The sequence below is a fragment of the Ambystoma mexicanum genome, chromosome 6p (assembly GCF_040938575.1).
Source record: "Ambystoma mexicanum isolate Mex_15411 chromosome 6p, UKY_AmexF1_1, whole genome shotgun sequence".
Taxonomy (NCBI): domain Eukaryota; kingdom Metazoa; phylum Chordata; class Amphibia; order Caudata; family Ambystomatidae; genus Ambystoma; species Ambystoma mexicanum.
In genome coordinates, this window is record NC_090935.1 from 302,004,117 (window position 1) to 302,027,491 (window position 23,375).

Below are 23,375 nucleotides of genomic sequence, written 5' to 3' on the forward strand. Positions count from 1 at the left end.
TCAATGCAAAGTACTTGGTCTGTGTCCTTGCCTTGATGTTTTAGAAAAATAGGGGCTAATTTCATAGTTGTTCCTTGCAGTCCAACTTTAACCGTTGTGGGGATTTTCTTGACAGCGGTGGAGGTTGTTTTTTCTTCATGAAGGTTGGGGCCCATGGCGGCCCTGCAGATCCGACCCCTCGCTGATTCAATGGTGCATTATTTTTCACCAATGCTCCACTTGGACTGTTGGCCCCTTTCATGTTTTTGTTACACAGGGTCCGCATGATACTACTTGAGGAACCCTCTGGGGGATCCGTTTGAAGCCCCACACTCACATTTGTAGTCTCTATCAATTTTTTGGGGACTTCTGGGAAGTCTTGTTTTTTACATTTCTGATTTTTTCTTGTTTTCCCTTGAGTACTCTCACTCGATGTATTCTTGTTCCTTTCCTTCCTCGCTGACTCAGTTGGATTGAGGGAGTCCATACCCCCTGCCGGGTCTTCTCGCACTGGTCTCGAAAGAGATTTAATGAAGGCGTTTGTTTCTGCCTTTTTAGATTTGACCTTAGTCAACTTCTTCGTTTTTTTGCCATCCTTCCTATTCTCCTCTTTTTACTTTCCTTTTTCGTTGCTCTCCTTTGCCATCAGGATAACTGATGTCCTGCTTCAGTCCATTTTGATGAATCTTCTTCTGGATCCTGGACATTCCCCTCTGGTGAAGATTGCGTGGGAACTGGGTCCTCTTCATCCACCCCCTCTGCCACATTAGCCAGTCTTCTGAATTCCTCCAGGACTGACGAAGAGTCGGGTGTGTCGTTGAGGGGTTGATGTATTTCATCCTCACCCACCTCCCCCTCATCTTGAACTGAACCAGAGGGAATTTTCAGGTGAATCATCAGGTCCTGCAGCTGCCGGGAGATGTCTTCTTCCTCATTCTTTTTTTAAACAAGGGCTTGTTGTATTGCTGAAAGATCTAACCCTTGTTTTGTCACCTCCAACCGGGATTCTTTAAGTGTTGGGATCAACACTGTATTGATTATATTGCTGATCCCTACCAGTGAAGATTCACAGCTCGAAGTTGTAAAGACCGGAGGGGGGTGTCTGTACTTCTGCTCTCTATATGGTAGAATAGAGGCACAGAGGACCCCAGCCAAGATTCTCTATTATTGGCAACGTAGTCGAGCAATCAAGGCCTAGCTTCTCAGGAGGTGATGCAGGCTGGTTTTTAAGTACAATGTAGTCCCCAAGCACCACCAAGGAATGTCTGCACACTGTACTAGTGAAAACACAGTCTTTATATAATTAATGTTCAAGGTTATGTACAATATCACGATAACTCACTTTGTGCTCAGTTATCTACAATGGCAATTATACAGTTCTACATGGTACCACTATTACTATGAGATCTCATTAAAGTGCATCAACTGTACGGTTAAATGTCACTCAAATCAGTTCGTAAAGGAAACCGACAATAGATATAGAGGAAAGCAAGATGATGAGAACAATAGGCAGAATACTGGCCTCTACCGTTAGACACAGTTCCATGTGGAGATCCCCCCACCTGGGCAAACTGTAGAATAAAGATATATCACAAGCCCAGTCCATATATTGTTCACAAGAATCTTTCCAATAGTTAAGCAACCCCAAAGTACCTGGTGTTGTAGAGTTCCTCGTTGGGAAATCGACGACCCTTCTTGAGTGCACTCCCTTTAAGGCAGGAGCCACGGTTCGTGGAACGTCTGACGATGAACACAGTGAAATACGGCGGTGAAGTGGCCGCTTCGTTCCTATCTGTGCTCATTGACAGGGAAGCGTAAAAAGTCCTGCAAGGAAGAGGCGGGCGGGGCACCTCGATGTCGATAGTTCTGGACCACAAAGAGTTTGAAGAACTGTGGCCCAGCAAGGGCGTCGAGTCGTCGGCATCTCTTTGGTCTTTGGGTGGCGGTAAACCCACTGGCGGATGCTCCTCGGTGCGTCGACGGCCTGGCCTTCTCCTGCGGGATAAGGCGGGCCGCGGTGCGGACAAACACATTCGTGAATCAAAAGTTCTTAGGCAACGGGAGCACCGCGGCTCTGGTCGGCGATGGCGGTCGTTGACAGTGGCAGACAACAGTCCGGGCGCTTCTCTTTGTGATTCCGCAGCAGTCCCTGTCTCCGGGCGGCAGCCTGTCATAGGCCTGTCTACCAGGGAGCTTTGGCAAAGATCAGCTGGTACATGATGGTCTCTCATAGCTCGGGAAGAGGGCGCCTTACCAGGTCCTCTCTGGGTCAGTCTTTGGAAACACAGCAGCTTTCAGATTGATGAAGTAGAGCAACAGCAAGACTTCTCTTCCAGCAGGGCTTCAAAGTTAAGCTTCAGTTTCAACTCCAGTTTCTCTTCAGCTTTTGAACAATTTCCAGTGGTGAGAGGTCCCCAAATATATTATTCTGTCTCTCATCCACACTGCTGGGTAACACTCAGCGGCCAATCATACAGAAGGGCAGTCAGCCAATCAGGCATACAGTGCGGTCAGGTCATTCTCCTCCCTCTCAGACACTCACAACAAGGAATGTGTATTGGGACAAGTACCCAGCCATTCTACACTACACACTGCATTCATACCAGTTTCGGGCAGGGCTGTCTCAGTCATTGTGTCAAACATCAGAAACCAGACATCCACAACAAGAAGTGCATATTGGTCACACACTCCGTTCACCCAGGTCACACCCACGGGGTGTACCCACAACATACAGTCACTGGGAAGGCTCCAGCCAGTCTGCACTGGACTTCACAACAACACCATATATGGAACTTCCACCCCACAGCCAGTCAGGGGGAAGAGACAGAGTTAGGGTTTACCAGGACTTTGGGAAAACAAGGTAACAGGCAATAGAAATCAAGAGGCCACAGGGGCCATCTTGTTTCCTATCAGGAATCAACTGATTCCATTGGCAGGGCCTGGGTACCCCAAAATGGAGGATACTCAGAGCACCTGTCAAATTCAGCATGGAGCTGCCACCAACCAATACCCTGCTCTGTGGGCCACACACAGGTGCCCAAATACATACACTAGGGGCACAGGGTTGCACCCCCACCCATGGGTGCCGTAAGGATATCCCATGGGTCTGAACACCAAACCAAAAACAGGAAGGGATGCACTGCCAGGAGTCCCATATGGACTCCTGGGCAGAAAACAATACAGAACCCAAATGAAAAAGGACTACAGGACAAGGACAGGGAGTCCCTGTCCCTCCAATGCATTTCCAGCATCACAGAAGTTTCTTTAGTTAGTTCGAGCAGTATTCCTGCTTGCACTTGAACCACTGCTTTCAGAAGTTCCAACACTGAGACCAAGGAGTTCAGGACAAATATCAAGGCTGAGAGGGTGACTTTGTTTGTTTGTGGGCCATCCGATGTCTCCTTCGTCCCCTGTAATGGGCCCCCCTCTTCAACTTGCACCCTTCTCAATTCAGCCTCCACAGTGGCCCCTTGAGGATAATGACTTGGCGCTGACTGGGTGTCCTGATGGACCACTAACGCTCCACAAACAATCATTCCACTCTGACTATCTCCTACCCGAAGATCTGGAATCCATGTCATTTGGTTTGACAGGGACTCTACTGTTGGGATCACCAGGGCCACCATTTGACCATTCATGCTTTTCCTTCTTTGCCTGCAGAAATGGTAATCTATCCTCCTCTGTATTTTCTTGGTGGTGACAGTATATTCCAGGCCCCGTTTCCATGCTTGACTTATGGAAGGGAGTTCCTCTTGATTGACCTCCCTGGGACTAGATAGTAGTTAAGGGTGCCCCACATGTACTTGCGCCTGTGTTAACTGTTTTACAGCATCTGGTGCAGGTCTTGGATTGCCCACTGAAACCCCACTGGCTGGGATGTCCGATGTTTCCATAAAAGAGCCATCCCATTCTGGGGCTCTTACATCGTCCATGAGCATAGTGCTCCGGAGCTTCATTTCCACTAGCACCCACAAACTTCTCCTGTGCACTGCTCTACCAGCTGTACTAGACGATCGAACCGCATGAGTAATCCCACCGTGCGAGCTTCCACCCACTACCCACTGCGGGGGACTCTAAGAGGTCTACTACCGACAACAGAATATTCAAAGATAGAGCACCAGATGTCGGAACTTAACAAAGGTATATAACTTAACAGGGTGACCTTTGGCCATGCCCACCAGGTCGTAATATTTTGTGTAAGAGAGGCTCGCGTTTCTAAGTTTATACAGAGTAAAGAGAAGACCGTTCTACATTTTTATAAAGCACAGAGCGGGTCAAAGGCTTATAAGCCTGCAGTCCCCGCTCAGTTTCCGATCCGTTGTAAATGGCAACAGGTTGTATTTCAAAGTACTCCCTCATTGAATGGGACAAATCCTTTTCTGAAGTTAGAAACAGCCAGGCGGGACAAAGGTGTACACACCCACAGTCCCTGCTCCGTATTGTTTATACGCAGCTTCACTGGTGAGAAGATTTATGACAGTCAGTCAGCCCATTTTATTTTCTGAGGTCGTAGTCAGAATCCAGCTGGTCACAGGCTGCCACGCTTGCAGACCCGATTCAGTTGTACTAATTAGTTGGCGTACGAACGCGTACGAGTTCAGTCCGCCTCGCAATATTGCTAAAGTGGCTAGAGTGATAGGGCCTCATTACCAGTATGGAGGTAATGAAAAAAGGAAGGCAGAATGGCATTACCGGCATCGTTAATGGGTCCGGGCCATTACGAGCCGACAACCTGCGAAAACCGCCACCGCCCATACCGTGCCCCTTCTTACTGGCATGCATGCGTACACGCGCCCCTTCGCGGCAACAATACCGGGATGCCACTAACAGGAGGACATCACACGTTATGCGGGCATGCACTTACTGGCATCCCGAAGCCGGTAATTAGTGCCTGCATGACGGTGGCAATACAGGCCTCGCGGACCACCCGCAAATAGCAACCTGCAGTGCAGGCAACTGCCACAGGTGCACACAATCACCACAGGTGGAGTCATTGGAGCCTGTCCCAGTACAAAACGAGTACACCCACCCACCACACCCCTTCCCACACCGAAATGATCCCACTAGCTGTTGCAATCATGGTGCTAGAGGACATGCCTGTACTGCTACAACAACAGTAGCAACAACTACAGCTACAACAACAGGCAGCACATAGGAGACGCAGGAGGAGAAGGAGAGTGAGACAGGGCCAGCAAGTTCCACCAGTGCAGCCAGTGGTAGCACGTAGTCAGCCACCAATCCCTCGCATCAGACCCAGTCCATTCAATCTAACCTAACCCCTGAGCAGACAGGGACACCATCACCACCATAGTGGACATGATACACAACAACATCGTCAGCCTGATAGAAATCCGCACTGCCATCCCCCCGCTACTAAAAGTGGTGTCTGTGCTCCACTTCCTGGCCACAGGCACCTACCAGCACGCAGTGGGGCAGCTGCATGGCATATCACAACCACTCTTGTCGCGCATGCTGACCGAAGTGCTTGATGCCCTCCTGAAGCATGCAAACGTCCACATTTACCTACCACAGACTGGCAAGGAGCTCGCTGACACCAAAGTAGGCTTCCATGCACTGGCAGGCATGCCCAATTGCGTCAGTGCCCTCGACTGCACCCATGTCGGATTGGTGGCCCCTCATGGCAATGAGGCGGTGTACCGCAATCGCAAGCAATACCACTCCATCAATGTGCAGATGGTATGTGACTCCAGCAAGATCATCACACATTGCTGCGCCCGATATCCCTGATCTACACATGATGCCATGGTGTTGCGTAACTCCATGCTATCCTGTTACATGGAGCGACATGCTGGACGACGTGCCTGGCTGCTCGGTAAGTTACCTGACTGGGACATGTGTCAGGAGTAGGGGTTGGAAAAGGGGAAAAGGGTGTCCTGGACTTCAAAAAAGCCTAGACAGCTGAAAATATGACAGTAAAACTACCTTTCCCAGCAGGCTGTGGGTCATTTGGTAGTTTTGCCATACGCGCGTATAGACAGCTGTCATTAATGAACAGCAGTTTCTCCAGCATGGGGTCTGGCATGGATTCACATGCTCATGAATATTCCCCGTCGTCAGGCTGGGAATCCTCGGTAAAGAAAAGAATCAGTATCAGTTTCGTTTCTGATCTGACTTTCGTAGTAGTAACCAATCACTGATTTCTGCATCATACTGACCACAGCCAATGACTGCCCTCTCCCTAAGCCCCGCCTCTGGCAGCCATCCTCAGATTTTTACCGCACGTTCAAGTGTTGGGATCCTCGTGCTATTGCTCTCGAGCTTTAGTGCGTTTTTGCGCTTTTTTCATAGGAAAATGTTCTCTTTTTTCGGTCAAAGAGGCTCAAGCTCCACCGTTTCTATATCCGATCAACGGGGACCCATGTCGGATTCTTCTACGCCCCTCAAGGGTGAAGATTTCATCTAGCCACGCTTTTGGAGGACTCCAGAACTTTCTTAGGCCCATCTCGGACATGGCCCAGGAGAAGGGAAGCTCGACGCCCGGGAAGCTGTTCAGGGTCTGCCCTGCATGCCAGCTTCAGAATGTCTTCAAGGAGGACGAACACTCCCTTTGCCTCTACTGCCTGCATGAGGACAAGACGCACGTGGAGAAGGACTGTGCGTTTTGCGGGAACATGTCGGAGCGGACCATAAAGGACCGCCATCTGCGTCTCGCCAACTGGCTGGAAGGGAAGAGCCCGTCAGGCGAGAAAAAGAAGAAGTCTGAGCGGTCTTCTAAGACCTTTGAGGGCGCCCCAGCAACGGGGGCCCAACAGAAGGCCAAGCACCGCAAGTCGGCTCTTCGGTTGCCAGGCAGGGCGCAGCCTCCCCGGCGCCATCAACCACGAGCCAACGCTCTGGCTCGGGTAAGAGGAAGTCCGAGCACCCGGCAAAGCTTCTGGAGAGGCCCAGGTCGAGCTTGAAGGCCAATTCGGAGGGGGAGCGAGGCGGTGACCACCCACCCCTAAGGAGAAGGCAGTGAGCGCACCTAAGGTGACGAAAGTCTTGATCCACCCGGCCAAGGCCTCTATCGAGACAGTCGCGGCGGCCCTGGCTCAGCCTGAGGAGGCTACACCAGTGGAGGCGACCTCGGGGCCCAGAGTCTCCCTGCCGCCGCAGAGGGAGTCCTCTTTCAAGCCCATCGACAGGACCCCCGTGAAACCTCCGACGGAGAAGAAAATGGGGGGGCAGGAGGCCATCGTGGATTCGGCCTCAACCTCTGAAGAGGAGCTGATCAAAGTCTTAAGCCACGGCATTGGCGTGGAGGAAGGCCAGCCCGTCGGGAGGGACCCCGACGAGGGGGACGACGAGAACGTCGAGGGTACCGACGAGGTTCCTGTCCGCCCTTCGGAACCCCCTCAACCAGTGCCGCAAGACAACTCGGCGGCCATTTTGTTGGCTATACAGTCCTTATGCTCGGAGATAAGGACGAGATTGCCGTTACCACCGACAGAGGAACTGCTCCCGATGGGGGACCCGCAGCCGGGCCCTTCTGGGAGCCCTCCTCCTAAGAGAAGAAGGATTCATCCTCCACCTCCTTTTCAACCATCGCGCCCGTCTCAGCCCTCCTCCCCGTCCACGACCCGGGGGGATGACACGGGGACGGACACGGTCGCGACGGGTAAAGACGACGAGGTTTACGGCGAGGATCCCCCGTCGTCACCTCCTCCCCGGGCTTCCCCGTCCGACAAGATTGGATCGTTTCATGCCATGATCGCCAGGGCATCCGAGCTTTTCCAGCTCTGCCCGGAAGAGAAGAAGAAGGAAGGCTTCCTTTAACAACGGCGCGAGACCAAGAGGAAGACGGTCCTCGCTGTACCCCTACTGGATGATATCTGTGATGAGGGTCTCTCCCTTCTCAAGAACCCATCCACAACGCCTGCGAGAAGGGATCGGTACGAGAAGAAGTACCGGGTTCCGGACGCGGCCCCCTTGTGCCTTCGGGCACGGCCGACCCCGGACTCGGTCGTCTCCGCAGCGGCCAGGAAGAAAGCGGGGGGGGGCATCGGCCTCCACGTCAACTTCCCCCCCCGGACGGCGAGGGAAAGAAATTGGACACGATGGGACGCAGAGTCATCTCTTCGGCAGCGATGACGATTAAGGCTGCCAGCGCCTTGGCTATCGTAGCAGGCTACGACAGGGAGTTGTGGTTCAAGTTCGCCCCCCTGCTGGACTTCCTACCGGACGACAAGAGGGCTGAGGCCCTGGAGATCTTGCAGGAAGGGGAAGTAGCATCGGACCACGCCATTACGGTAATGACGGACATCGCTGATACTGGTTTTCGCCAGTTGGGCAACGGCGTGTGCCTTAGACGGTGTGGATGGCTCAAGGCAATGGACTTCCGGCAGAGTTTTGGACATGCCGTTCGACGGGAACAACCTGTTTGGGAAAACAGTGGACGATTCCCTGCAAGCCATCAAGGCGGACACGGAGACGGCCCGGGCTCTTGGTGTTCTCCAGCAACGACGGCCGCCCTTTCGGAGCACCGGAGGCAAGCAGGGTGTCTCCAAAGGTTCCGGCGGCGGATATTCCACCTACCGTCAAGCGGCCAGTTCGTCGTCACAAGAAGCCTACAGGGGACGAGGCAAGTCGGGCGGACCCCGCTGTCGTCGCCAGGGAGGACAAGGCGGCAAAGCCTTGTCGAAGCAGGACTGAACCGGCCGTGGGGTCGGGCCCCCACCGAAGCACCCCGGTGGGAGGCCGGCTGGCGAACTTCGTCAGCGTGTGGGAGTCCATCTCCACCGTCCGTTGGGTGCTGGACGCCCTGGCCCAGGGTCACGCGCTCCAGTTTCTAAAGAACTGCCCGCGCCCCCCCCCCATGGCCAGGAAGGAACATCACGTCCCTCAACTTCTCTTGGAGGTAAAGGCGATGCTCAAGAACGGCGCCATCGAGCTTGTCCCAAAGAAGCTTTGGGGCTCCGGAGTTTACTCAAGATACTTCCTCGTGAAGAAGAAGACAGGAGGATGGCGTCCCATCCTGGACCTACGACGACTGAACAAATTCATCAAGGCACAGAAGTTCCAGATGGTCACCCTCCAGCACGTCCTGGGGCAGCTGGAGGAGGGCGATTTCCTGTCGTCGTTGGACTTGGAGGATGCCTACTTCCATATCCCCATCCAAAAGGGACACCGAAAGTTTCTCAGATTCGTGGTCCAAGGGCGGCACTACCAGTTCAGAGCCCTTCCCTTCGGATTGAGGTCGGCACCCAGGGTGTTCACCAAGTGCCTCGCACCGGTGACAGCGCGGCTGCGCCTGGAGGGGATCCACGTCTACCCCTACCTGGACGACTGGCTCATCCGAGCAAAGACAAGGGAGCTCGCCGCGGAACACACGGCGAGGACCGTCCAACTACTCACGGACCTGGGATTCTCCATAAACTACGCCAAGTCCCACCTGGTGTCCGCGCAAGACGCACTGTTTCTGGGGGCGAAACTCGACAAAGTGGCGCATCTGGCCTCGCCGTCGGAGGAAAGAACGAGGGCCATCTTGGGCAAGGTGCAGCGGATGCTGGTTGCGGACGTGGCCAAGGTGAGGTCCATCAAATCCCTCTTCGGAATGATGTCTCCTTGCATTTATCTCATCCGCCTGTGCAGGCTTCGGATGCGCCCGTTGCAGGAGTTCCTGGACGCTCGCTGGGTCCAAACGACGGGCAGCTGCGAGGACAGGATCACACTCGACGAGAGTTTCCGACGAGCGATCCGGTGGTGGGGCACCCGCGCGCATCTGATGGCGGGCATGGACTTCCAGACCCCGGGCCACCAGAAGACAGTGACCACGGATGCCTCCCTGGAAGGGTGGGGAGCGCACACTGAAAATCTGCACGCGAGAGGCCTTTGCTTCCGACGGAGAAATCCCTTCATATCAACGTCCTGGAACTCCGTGCAGTGTTTTGGGCCCTCAGGTCCTTCCTTCCGTCCCTCAAGGGCAAGGTCGTGAGGATCTTCACCAACAACACCACCACCATGTTCTACATCAGGAAGCAGGGTGGTACCAGATCCCCAGCCCTGTCCAAGGAGGCGCAGGATCTGTGGCATTGGGCCGTCGCCCAAGGGATGTTCCTGGTGCCGTTTCATCTGGCAGGAATAAAAAACACCATCGCCGACTCGAACAGCAGAGAGCTACGCTCGTGCCACGAGTGGGAACTACGACAGGATCTAGTGGACCGCCTCTTCCGACGCTGGGGCACACCCCAGATCGATCTGTTCGCAACAACGACGAACTCCAAGTGACGGAGGTTCGCCAGCAGGTTTCCCCAGCCGAGGAGCATGGACGATGCTTTCTCATTCCCCTGGGAGGGCCTATTCCTGTACTCGTTCCCTCCTTTACCGTTGCTGATCCGGCTCATCAACCAGCTCAAGAGGTCACGGTGCAGGATGATACTCGTCGCACCCGCGTGGCTGAGGCAGATATGGTTCCCAGACCTTCTGGACTTGTCAGCGTCCCCGTCAATCAAGCTGCCAGTGGACGCGGATCTTCTCTCCAGGGAAGGAGGCGCCATCATCCATCATGACCCGAAGTCGCTGAACTTGCAGGCCTGGCTCCTGCAGCGCTAGAGTTGGAGGTTACGACATACCGGCCGACTGCAGAGAGGTTCTTGCAAAGGCCAGGGCGTCCTCAACTCTTAAATGCTACGGACACAAATGGAAGAGGTTCTCTGTCTGGTGCCACGCACAGAAGATTAACCCTCTACGAATTACGGCTCTGCAAGTACTGCCGTACCTACTGACGCTGGCCAAGGCTGGGCTAGCGCACGCTTCCATCAAGATTCATCTTGCTGCGATCTCCCGATACACTAGAACCACGGGACGGACGTCCTTGTGGTCTCATCGTCTGGTGATGGAGTTCATGAAGGGACTGTTCAGATCGTTCCCTCCGGTGAAGGCACCGGCCCCGGCGTGGGAGCTCAACGTGGTGCTGACCAAGCTCATGGGACCTCCGTTCAAGCCTCTGCACTCAGCTTCTTTGAAGTTCTTGTCGTGGAAAACAGCGTTCCTTGTGGCCATCACCTCCGCACGAAGAGTGGGAGAGATCCAGGCCCTTTCCTGCAAGCCCCCGTACTTGACTTTTCACAACATGAGGGTAGTGCTCAGGATGCACCCCTCCTTCATGCCCAAGGTGCCGTCGGACTTCCACCTCAATGAACCCTTGGTGTTGCCTGTTTTATTCCCGTCGCCTTCGTTGCCGGCTGAAAGGACTTTGCACTTGCTGGATGTGACTAGAGCGCTGAAGTTCTACGTGGACCGCACGAAGAGCTTTCGGAAGACGTGACAACGTTTTGTTTTTGGACCTGTCAATCAGGGGAAGGCTCTCTCAAAGGCTTCCATTTCCAGATGGCTCTCTGACTGTATCATGTACTGTCATCGGTTGGCAAACCGACCGCTGCCCGGCCGTCCGAGAGCCCATTTCACCAGAGCGATCGCAGCTACCACAGCGTTCCTATCTGGTGTGCCCCTGCTGGACATCTGCAGGGCTGCTACGTGGAGGTCGACGCACACCTTCACGAAATTCTACTGCGTCGACCGGGATTCCAGGGAGGAGTCCAGGGTCGGCCAAGCAGTGCTGCGCAACCTGTTCGCCTAAGGTGAGCCTGGTGAGGAGGTAAGAGATGCTTAATGTTGAGCCTGTTGCCACCTCCCATGGTTGTGCATGTGTGTACTGCTATGTATTCTCTTATTCATGAGCATGTGAATCCATGTCAGACCCCATGCTGGAGAAGGAACAAGTTACTTACCTATAACTGTTGTTCTCCAGCATGGGTCTGGCATGGATTCACATGCGAACCCTCCCTCCTACCCCTCTGCGGCTCTTCACTTGGTCATACTGCCACTTCAGGTGCTACCAAATCTGAGGATGGCTGCCAGAGGTGGGGCTTAGGGAGAGGGCAGTCATTGGCTGTGGTCAGTATGACGCAGAAATCAGTGATTGGTTACTACTACGAAAGTCAGATCAGAAACGAAACTGATACTGATTCTTTTCTTTACCAAGGATTCCCAGCCTGACGACGGGGAATATTCATGAGCATGTGAATCCATGCCAAACCCATGCTGGAGAACAACAGTTACAGGTAAGTAACTTGTTCCTTATTAAGGGCCAACGGCGTATGGCAGGTGTGGTTTATTTTGTTCTTGGGGCGAGGCCATGCCGGAGGAGTAGGAGACCGAGAGCGCCTGCAACCTTCTTTCCTTGAACAGGAATCTGGAGACGACGGGCACATGCTACAGGAGTTTTCCATGTCGGGTGTTCGGTGCTCCTGAGCGAACACTTGTCTTGTGCAGCGGCGGAAGGAGGACACGCGCTGCTGCTACGGGCACTAAAGATTGTGTCCGGGAAGGCTTGCTAGCTTCCCGGACGAAAGATAAGTGTTGGGAACTTTCATATTCTATAGGCAAAACGCTGATGCTATGGTCATTGTATGCTTTCATTGTGTGGGAGCAATAAGTGTTGGGCTAAGCCTTTCATGCGAATTATGAACTCATGAGTCATATGTTTTCTCGTGCAAAGAGGGACAAGTGTTTTTGCACTGCGGCGTTTTCAGGGCGCATTGCTAACTTTAGTCATAGTCAAAGGGAATCAGGAACATGCAGAGGGAGGAAATAACTACAGTCCAAGGGCTGTTCTGTGCCATGTCTAAAACGTTTATGTTGTATGTTCTTTAAGTGTTGCCTATGCTTGCCCAGTGGGCCTTGTGTTATGTTTTTTCATGTGGAGAACACCTCTCCTATGTGTGTGTCATCCTGCTTGCTTACATGTAATCTAGTCAGCTGTATGTTCATCTGTGCCTGTATGAAGGGGTACTAGGAGTACAAGTAGTCAAGAAACAGTACATTAAGGCCTGTATTAAGGGGGTTGTCGGTGTGCTGGATGTGGTGTTTATGATCTATGCTAGTTGTCAAGGTATTAGACAGTGTAGGGTTTTTTTCCTGTTCTTTCCCCGTTCCTATCCACATTAGGTATTGCCCTAAACCTCTTTTCGGTGTTCCTATATTCCCCTTCCCGTCCACAACTTCTACCTAACCCTCTTCCCCCCATTGGCTGCCACGTGGTATCCTGATGTCATATATCAGGTACCTGTGCCAACCATGGGTGGAGGGTTGACTTCATTCGCCTTCTGTGATTCGGGGAGAGTGTTGGCACACCTTCCCCATTATTGTGTTTTGACACCATGGCAGTGCATTGGGGTTGTGAGGTGGGGGATGCATACTCCACCTGGATGGGATTGGGGGGATGCATAATCCACCTGGGTGGGATTATGGGGGGATGCATACTCCACCTGGGTGGGATTGGATGGGAATGCATACTCCACCTGGGTGTGATTGGGGGGGGAGGGGATGCATACTCCACCTGGGTGGGATTGGATGGGAATGCATACTCCACCTGGATGGGATTGGGGGGATGCATAATCCACCTGGGTGGGATTATGGGGGGATGCATACTCCACATGGGTGGGATTGAGGGGGGATGCATACTCCACCTGGGTGTGTTTGTGGGGAGTGCATACTCCACCTGGGTGGAATTGGGGGGATGCATACTCCACCTGGGTGGGATTGGGGGGATGCATACTCCTCCTGGGTGGGATTGGTGGGGGTGCATATCCTCCTGGGTGGGATTGGGGGGGATGCATACTCTACCTGGGTGGGATTGGGTGGTGAGTGGACAATGCACTCAGAGCTAAACAATGTTGTCCTGAACATCCCAACCGGAACATGACACATCAATGCCATACATAAGACCAATGCTGCACATCAATGACAAAATGCCAGATGCACAAGCATGCCACCATGGGTATGTCAAGCAATGCATGACTAATCATGATTGCAACTGTGCCAATGCCGCTAGTGTGATTAGGTACAGAGTAGCATACACTGCAATAATGGGTGGCAAGAGATTGTTCCACATCTGCATGCAAGTGAACACCCTGCATCATCTTTACAATGCAATCCACACTAGTAGACCATTGTGCAGTACACAATGCATCAAATGAACCTGTGTGCATACATCCAGGGACATGTGCATGTCAACACCAAATAGCTGCAGCCATGTCCGTTATTCCTAAAGGTGTCAGCTCAGATTGACTCACACATACCTCTTTGTGCTCCCATGCAGGTGATGGAGGCTATTCCTTGAAGCCGTGGCTACTTAACCCTGTGCGGAACCCGCATAACAGGCACAAAGAGGAGTACAATCGGGTTCATACCCGTACACGTGTTGTGATTGAGCAGACCTTTGGCCTGTTGAAGGCACGGTTCCGCTGCCTAAGCAGGTCTGGTGGAGCACTCCTTTATGGGCCTGAGAAGGTGGCAAAGATCACCATGGTCTGTGTCATGCTGCACAACATGTACATCTGGAGGAACATACCACTGCCACCTGACATTGACATGCATGCACCGGGTGAGGATGATGAGGATGATGATGGAGGAGAAGCAGCACCCCTGGCAGTACGTGATGCACAAGATGGCTGTGCTGTACGCCAATCACTGATTGACGATTACTTCTGAACCACAGGGATGTTGATGGTTATGGGTCAGTACTACACTGAGCACTGGGACCATGTGGACATGGACTCAGGGTGTGTGGGGAGTTGGGCACTGTGCACTGTCATGAATAGAATGAACACACACAAAATGAACAATGTCCAGGCATGAAATGATTTTGAACACAACGGGTGTATTAAGAAAAATGACAACATAGTGCTTCCTCCCTCCACCACTCACACGCCCTCCCCCTCCCCCAAAACACCCAAATACCCCATACCCCCCAAACTCCCCATACCCACCAAACAACCCATACCTCCCAAACAACCCATACCCCCTCAACAACCCAAACCCTCCAATAAACACCCCCGTAATCCCCACAACACCACCAACACCACCTCCCCCCTCACCCATTGTCATCCCACACACGATGTGGTTGGACCGGCTATTTCCAGACTTTTTTTGTGTCAGGGTGCAGCATTTCTGTGTGCCTTGCACTGCGCCTCGTCATCCGCACAGGGCTTGAGGGAGCAGAGCTTGTAGGTGTGGATGATGGGGTGGAGGCGGATGGGTTTTGCACCACCGGTGCAGGTTGTTGGTGCTGCATGTGTTCCAGCATCCTGTTTAGGACCTGTGTGATGGCCCCCAAACTGTCACGTATCATTATGGCACTGGAATTGATGGCTGCAATGGTTCTGGCATTCGCCTCCCGGATCTCACAGCGTGTTTCCTCGCCCTCGGCCATATACTGGCGCACCAGCTCCATCATCGAGTCCTGGCGGCCTTCTAGCCTTCACAGGCGTGCCTCCGTGTCAGTGGGGGCTGTGGAGGTGGAGGGTGCTGCGGCTGGGTGGGTCATTTTCGGGGATGGCCTCTGAGGTGCTTGTCAGATGCGGACTGTTTAGTTGAACCGCTGGTTCATGCATGGGGCTGGACGGTGTGCCCTGAGTGGAGTGGTGGCGGGTGGATGGGGGGGCTTGCTGTGTAGGGACATTCAACATTGATTGTGCTGTCAGTGTCCTCCTACTCATCCACTTGCACATCTACATCGCTGAGAGGGGCTGTGGCTGCTGCCTCACCCACTGAACTGGTGGCAGCGGACTGCGTGCCATCAGCCTCGCCTTCAGCTGTTGTTGCCAGCTCAGTATTTGCAGTCTCGTCTGCTGCTGTTGTCTCCTCTTCAGCCTGCCTGCCCTGTACAGGTGCCCTGGGTTGCACTCTGCGCCGCGGTGCTGCCCCGGATGTAGAATGCCCAGTGCCCTGTATTCTGGCCCTGGATGTTGATGCCCTTGGGGCAGGGTCCTGCCCTTCACCTTCTGCATCCGTGCCTGTGGGGGAACAAGAGATGCAGGGCATCAGTGATGGTGTTACATGCAAGATGCATGAGTTGGTGCTGTACAGTATTTCATTTCATAGGTGTGTCACACAGGGTACTAGGGGGCGCATATTGACATAAGCCGTGGCCTCTCCATTCGGCACTGATGCGTACCAGGTGGCATACCATTGTATTGCAGTTTGTGTGATGTGTGTGACATGCAAATGGTCCCTGTGTGTTGGGTGTCTGTTGGTAATGGGATTGGCACGCAGCATGCATTTCATTGTGCCAGGGTTTGGGCCTCCATCTGGGCATGGATCTGTATATGTGTGTATGATGGGCCATGCATTGGCTTGGCTCACTTTCACATCCGTTGTCCTATGTCATGGTTTGCCCTACTGGGGTTTGCAGGGTCACTCACATCTCTATCTCCCAATGTCGCTGCACCCGTCTCCATTTCGCCAAAGCCCTCTATTGACTCCATTTGTATGGTCGTGCTGCAGGTCTCTTCCCAGCGCATCAGTTTTACTCGTGAGTGGGCACCCCCACCTGTGGCCATGGCCTCACTGTGATTAGAGGCCAGGATGTTACGGACCCGGAGACGTAGGTCATCCCATCATTTTTTACAGTCTTTGACTGTGCAGGGGGTGGTGCCAACCGCTGACACCTTTCGCGTAACCGCCTCCTATATTTCTTTTTTTCTTAGTTGCTCCTCCCTTTTGAGGTTGTTTGCAAAAACCTCATCGGCATGGGCTGCAAGAGTATCAGCCAGCATGTTTAGCTCCTCATCGGAGAAGCGCTTCTTGCGCAGGCGGGGGGTAGTTTTGCGGGTAGCCTTGGACATGCTGGATGGTATGGCCCTGCTCTCTCCTCTGTAGCACTGCTGGATTGAGAGGATTGCAATGGATTGTGTTTTCAAAGATGGCCGCCAGTGCATTTCCCGTTCTGACGCGATGACGTTACTTCCAGGTCCGGTATTACGAGCCCGGTATTAGCATGATGTTATTACCGGGGTGTTATTAAGGGGTTGCTCCTTGGCGGAGGCGGTATCGGCAGGGTCCCGTGATGGCGCTATCCGGGGGTTGGAGGGCCTTTAGCAGCATGGCAGTGCAGTCATTACCAGCATGGGGGTTCGTGCATGCTCGCGCACTCGTAATCAGCTGCTATTAGAGGCGTCAAGGCTCCACTGATGTGCTATTATCTCCATGCCGGTAATGACTCTGTTTTTAGCGGGAATCTCGTAATGAGGCTCATAGTGTTTAAATAAGTCTCAGGGGTCTATAGCCACTTAAAAATATATTCTTAGCGAGTCTGCAGTGTTAATTGTTCAAATAGAGTCCAAAATTAACATTGACGTATGATATGAGAAATATATTCCCTCTCCGTTACCTCAGTATGTTCGAATTTCCAAGACTGTATGTACGAGCGAAGCCACCGTGTTCTCCGTACTCGCATGGACTGCACAGGATGCTTCCCACTGCAGCTCCACACAGCGGCCCGCTCTGCGGCCACACTGCTGTTATTTAGCGTGTTGTAGGTAGAATGCTCCTCCTCTCTGAAGCAATGAACACAGGAAACAGACTCAGTTAGGGTGAAACAAGGTGCTGCACAGGTACCACAGACTGCTGTGTTCCTTTTCTATCCTCAGCCTGAAGTCAGGTGGGAGGATCACCACCAGCTGGTATGTGTGCATAGCTTGAGCAGTGCCTGCAACTTAACACACACAAAGGTTGTTTGGGTTGCTGTTTGTGGACCACAGCAAAACAGTTGTGTGACATTTTGACAGAGAAAAGAGAAAGCGAGCTTGTGTTCATTTAATGTATATTTCCTAATTAAACCAATACACAATAAATAAATGTGTTTAAGGTAACTTAAAGATAATATTCATGAGTACGAGAAACAACACCTGGAATGTAAGAGAATCCAACAAACCCTGCTGATCAAATAGGGACCCCCGAAAGGCTATAACGTCAAAGTGGGGGATAACTTAATACATAAGACAAGGGAGGAGTAGGAATAGGGCTTACAGAATAGTGAGGAAAACATAGGCATTCACACAGAAGCTAGATACAACAGCACACCACCCCTAATAATCAATAGGGAGCAAAGGTAGAAGTGCAAGGGAAAACCAGCAACAGAGAAGGTAAAAGAACAGGAGCAGGGAAAATGAAATTACATGTTCAAAAGCTCCCCCTCACCAGCCAGGGAAGGAAAGGAAAAGGGTACAAAATAGGAAATCTCTCAATGAGGGCTATCTAAAAGATCTAAGTTACACTGCAGAACAGGGCTATCTAAAAGATCTAAGTTACACTGCAGAACAGGGCAAAGTCATAAGAATAACGAACACAGACAAACTGGGCTGCAAAGGAAAACGAAGACACTGGAAAGTGCTTAGTGCAAAACATAGGAAGACAGAAAGGGAATCCAGGAAGCAGAAAATACTAAGAAGCAGACTAAATTCGAAATCCAGTGATCCAGGAACAAGAAACTAGGAACTAGACACTAATCATAAGAACCAGGAACAAGGGACCGGTCACAAATAGAAACACTGCAGCAATGACCAGTGCTGGACTGAAGCAAACAGAGGCTTTCAAAGCTGGCTAACAAGCACATGCATCAGGTGTGCTGTTTGCTAGCACCTGCCAGCCACAGGTGCTTCCTATCCTCCACCCAACCTTGTCTACCTTGTCCTGCAAGGGTGGAGATGAAGCAGTGGGCCAGGCATACTGGGAAGCACTGTTGTTTGATTAAAGCAGCATACTGGCTGCCAAAAACCTGGAATGGATGCGGAAGGGAGGTGAAATGGAAAATATGTATTTAGAGCTCCCAAATCACCACAGCACTGTCTAGTAAGATTCAAAAGGAAAATCCAATAGGAAACAAACCTCGGACCAGGCCCCCAAGTTGCAGGAATGAGAACGAAGCAAGCAAATCTCATTGGTCACAAATAGCAGGAGACACCCTAGGTACATTCAGTGGTTGGATAACCAAAAACTCCTCTATATCATTCTGAGCAGGTTAAATAGTGTGGGAGTCAGCACACACCTCTGGCTGACACCAATCCCTACAGGAAATTATCATATCAACCTCTTCATTCAGGCCTTATTTCATTGCCATTGTTAATGCCTGTAGTAGTTCCATGTAGCCTTCCATCTAGCATTCCCTCCCCAATGACCCCGACAACAAATATGAATGCCTAACACATAAGAGGGCTGATGAAGGTACAGGAATCATTGGAATTCTTAGCATGAAACATTACAAAGCATGAAGATACTAGAGGAAGTAGTAAGTTCTGGGCACAACAGGGTGACTTACTCCATTGATGTATGGAAGATGCAGGTCATCAAGAGAACTTGGTTGCGAATTTCAGAGTAAGTAAAGTAGGCTGTCTGATGAAATTCCCTGCCTGACCTTGCTGGTGAATGGTGGAGTCACTAAGAGAGCCGGTTGCTACCACAAGCCTAGTTATGCTGAGCCCAAGAGCAGTTTGGGGGAAGATCCCCTGACGGCTATCCCCAGTGTGCCACATGCGTTGTACATGGGCTTATTACATGACACTGTAGATGCTCCTACTACTTCGAGTGAAAACGTGGAACAACAGTCCCGCAGAACCAGCAACGCCCTCATAGTCAGCTCCCCATGCATGGGTGCAAGAAGCTCATATAAAACTCATATAAATCTACAGCCGGGAAGAGAGAAGCCTGAAATAAAATGGTGAGCACAAGGAAAATCTACAGAGGGGAAAAGAGGGGAAGGGAGAAGGGGCAGTCAACACATTATTGCGCAAGACCTCCATTCCGATACACTTAAGAACGGATAGGATAGTGGGGGGCCTCAGAGGTCATAGCCAGGCTGTGTCAACCAAGGAGAGGACTGCCCAAGGGAAGGGACTGTCCAATCCCAAGTGCTTCATCAGAACTGAAGCCCATCCTAAGCAGTGGGTCTCACCTGCCAATCCTTAAGCCAGCTGCTGGAAGAGTCACACCTGAGTTACTTTACCCCACTTTACCCCAGAAAGAGGCTGAAAGGCATGGCCAGTATGTTGTAGGCGGAGGGAGGACTGCCCAAGTGAAGGGATGAGCCAATCTCAAGTCCCACATCAGTAGCAAAAGCGGACCGCCAAACTGCATCTCAGCTACCTAAGGACCCACACCCGAGTCTCATTACATCATAAAGAGTCTGGAAAGTGGGGTCATGGCATTATAAAGGCAGAACATGTGCCAGAAGGTTGTGGGAGCTAGTAGGAAGAGCTCATTCAAAGCTGACTGAAGAGGTGGCAAATGTAGTTGGAGAAGGAGATGGAGCAAAAGCAGAAGACATGAGTCTGGAACAGAGCTCATGGAGACTGGGAACAGCAATTGAAATGAGACTGGAGGAGAGGACCAGAAGGCTGGGTAAAGAGAGACTCTGGAGCTTGGAAGTTAAGAAACCTGAAGACCAGGCTAAGTGTTGGGAGAGGAGTGACCCAGAGACCTGATGGGCTGGTGGGAGAAAGACCAGAAGAGAGGAGGAGCAAGACCCTAAAGGCAAAGAGGAGAAAGGCTCAGCAAGCTCGGGAAGACTTATTAGAGAGGTAGACTAGAAAAGTGAATGTGAAGATAAGGAGCAAGTGAGGAGGTTGTTGAATGGGATGGAGAAGGGAAGAAACATCTGAAAGGAAAAGGAGTAGATGGTAGTAGGAAGTGAAGAGGAAAAGTAGAGGAGCATCAAAGAAGTAAAGGGGAAGGAGTGAAGTCTGGAGAAAGTGATAGGTAGATGCTAAAACACATGGGTGCACCTAGGATGGGCATGAGAAGGGGCTTGTTGCAAGTTGTCATGGAAGGGCAGGCGAAGCTAAAAGGGGGAATGAGAGAGTGGACAATCTAGTACAGAGTCTTATGGGTACAAACGATATGCTGAGGTAGAAAGTGGAGGAAGAACCGGGACACCGAGAGTCAAAGGTGGTGAGCGGCCTAGTGAGAATTCTGTCTTTCTGTGGCTCAGATTATTGTTTTAATGTCTGCCTCTCATGTCCTTTTTTACAGGATCCACCAGGTGACTCCAGTCCAGTGATGAGACTGGAGTAGACTTCAACATAGAAGCCCGAAGAAGGGTGCCCAAACAATTTAAGCCATAAACTGAAAACCAAGCGGGGATACTCAAAAAGATCACAGAAGAGGTGTGCAGAAACCCCTTAAACCTGGGTCTGAGAACCAGGGTAAAGGACCCTTAGAACAGAGAAGAAGGATGCAGGATCACTTTAAGCTCAATACTATATTACTAGAAGCAAACTCTGCTAGGAGAGACTTGGCCCTAAACCTACTGAGAACTTGAACATTCTTTACTGCCCCAAGTGACACTTTCTTTTGTTAAGCTGCACTGGCACACTCCCCACATCCCGGCGAATAATCATCCTGACATCTTTAGCTTAGTAGTTTAGATCCTACCAGTTCGTTATTTTGGCCAATTTGTTCACAGTTCCCAATAAAGCTTCTTGTTAAGCACACTCTTGTTCCTTGCCTTTATATGTAAATCAATGTTAAGCACTTGACAGCTGTCACGATCCATGCCCTTGACCACCTCAGGTATAACAGCCCCCTAGCAGCAATAGGGCTAAAGCCCTTCTCACTGGCCCCAAGGGCCTTAAAACTCCATCAGAAACATACATGGAGTCAGTACTGGCGCCTTTGGCACCAGGCTCAATATCAGGAATAAAGCAATACCAGTTTTGGACCTTAATCCAACATGGAGGCCTATAACACAGCTTAGTTCTTTAGAACCAAGCCATGCGGTCTAGTGTTTTGGGTGTGGCTGGGCCTGGAACTACTTGGCCTGGAACTACTTTACCTGGGCTATTTAAACCACACCCAAACAGCAGAACACGCTTCGAGTTATTCTGCACTCCTGCAGCGTAACGCTCCTGCTCATCTGCTTCTCCGGCGGCCCAATCCTGAAGCCCTCAATCCGGATTCCATTAATAACTTGGAAGAACAAGAACAGCATTAGCAAGCAAAAACACTTACCTGTGAAGTAACCGGCCTTGAATCCATCCTGCGCTTTGCTTACCTCGACCATCTCCGGGTTTCACCACAACCTGGAAGGGAGAAGGAACAAGGTCAGCATTAACAAAGCACTTACCTGGGCAAGCCACGCTTCGATCGCTCATCACTCCGGAACCCACTGCAACCTGTACAAAGAAGAGAAGAGAACACAGGTTAGCAATTAACACCAATAAACAGCACAACGCTCAGCACATCAACAACTCACTGTGGTCTTCGCCATCAGTGCGGCAACTCCGAGATCGCAACCATCCCTGTGAAAACTAAACGGGACATTGTTAGGGAACAGCGTAGTGGAGCAAGACGCCGAGAAGACAGAAAAAACAGAGGGAAAGAAAGAGACAGAATAAAGACGGAAAAGACATTATAACTCACCTGGAAGACAGCAAGCAGAGTCAGAGTCACAGCCGGTCTGGACCCGACATAAGGGCACACGGACCAGTGAAGCAACTAGGTCCATGGAATGCCCGCACCAACCATGCGCCCCTGCACAGAGACGCAAGACGGAGAGTTCAACACACAAAAACCTAAGGTGAGCAATAACCCCAGAGGGAGGTGGGAGTCCACCTATCACAGAACCAGTATCTTAAAGGATAGTTCCGGGACTTTTTTTTTATTGTCCCTACGGTTCGGCCATGTGTTTTTAAGCATAAATCAGTAGATCGTAGAAAACTTTCCTATGGACCTTACCCGACTTTTCGTCCATTAACGCACTCGAAATCAGCCGCCATTTTGTGATAATCCTATCATTTCTCCCCATCGACCTGGCTCACCTGCGTTTGCGGCACTAAATCAAATCCCCCGCCCGTGAGCCTGACATCAGCAGACGCGTACCGCCCATTTCCCAACGCCAAAGCACGTTTCGTGTCAACAATCGCTGCGCCTCAGCTAATGAAGTGTCGCCATGGAAATGGCAGGACGCCTCTTTCCTCAATAAGTATAAACACACCGTTTCACAACACACAGCAGCAGATTTTCGATTCCATTACTCTCTCTGCGTTACTTTGAGTATTCTGTGACTCGTTTCTGTGCTCTTGTCAGCTACCTTCGCCGCTTCTAGGCCTTGTGAACACCTGTACCATCTCTGTAAATTATTTTACTTTCTTTACCACACAATGGCTACAATAATGCCGTATATGTACGAGCCCGAGTACACCGAGCAAGAACTACTGAAAAGGCAAGCACGCGAAAACGATGGGGATTCGGACGGCAGTTGGGAGGACCAGTCAACGGATGAAGAGCCTGGACCATGTCGCATGGACGGCGTCTCCACCTGGTGCACGTGCAATCGGTGCGAGCTAATGCCAGCTGAGGAGGAGAACTGCTGCTGCCGTGAAAATTCCGGGTGCTTGGCCTACATTTCGGAAGGCGAGCCAAGTCCGCAATGCATCACCGAGCTGCCAGAGTTCAGGGAAGCCTGCCTCTCACGGACCGTGTTGAGGATGATGATGGTGCTTATGCACGAACTTCGCGGCACTGTTCGTCCGCGTAATCCGAGTAACGAGTAAGTATACTCTGGTTGTGATGTCAGTGATGCCACTACTATTTCATGGTCGTCTCCCACATATAAAATT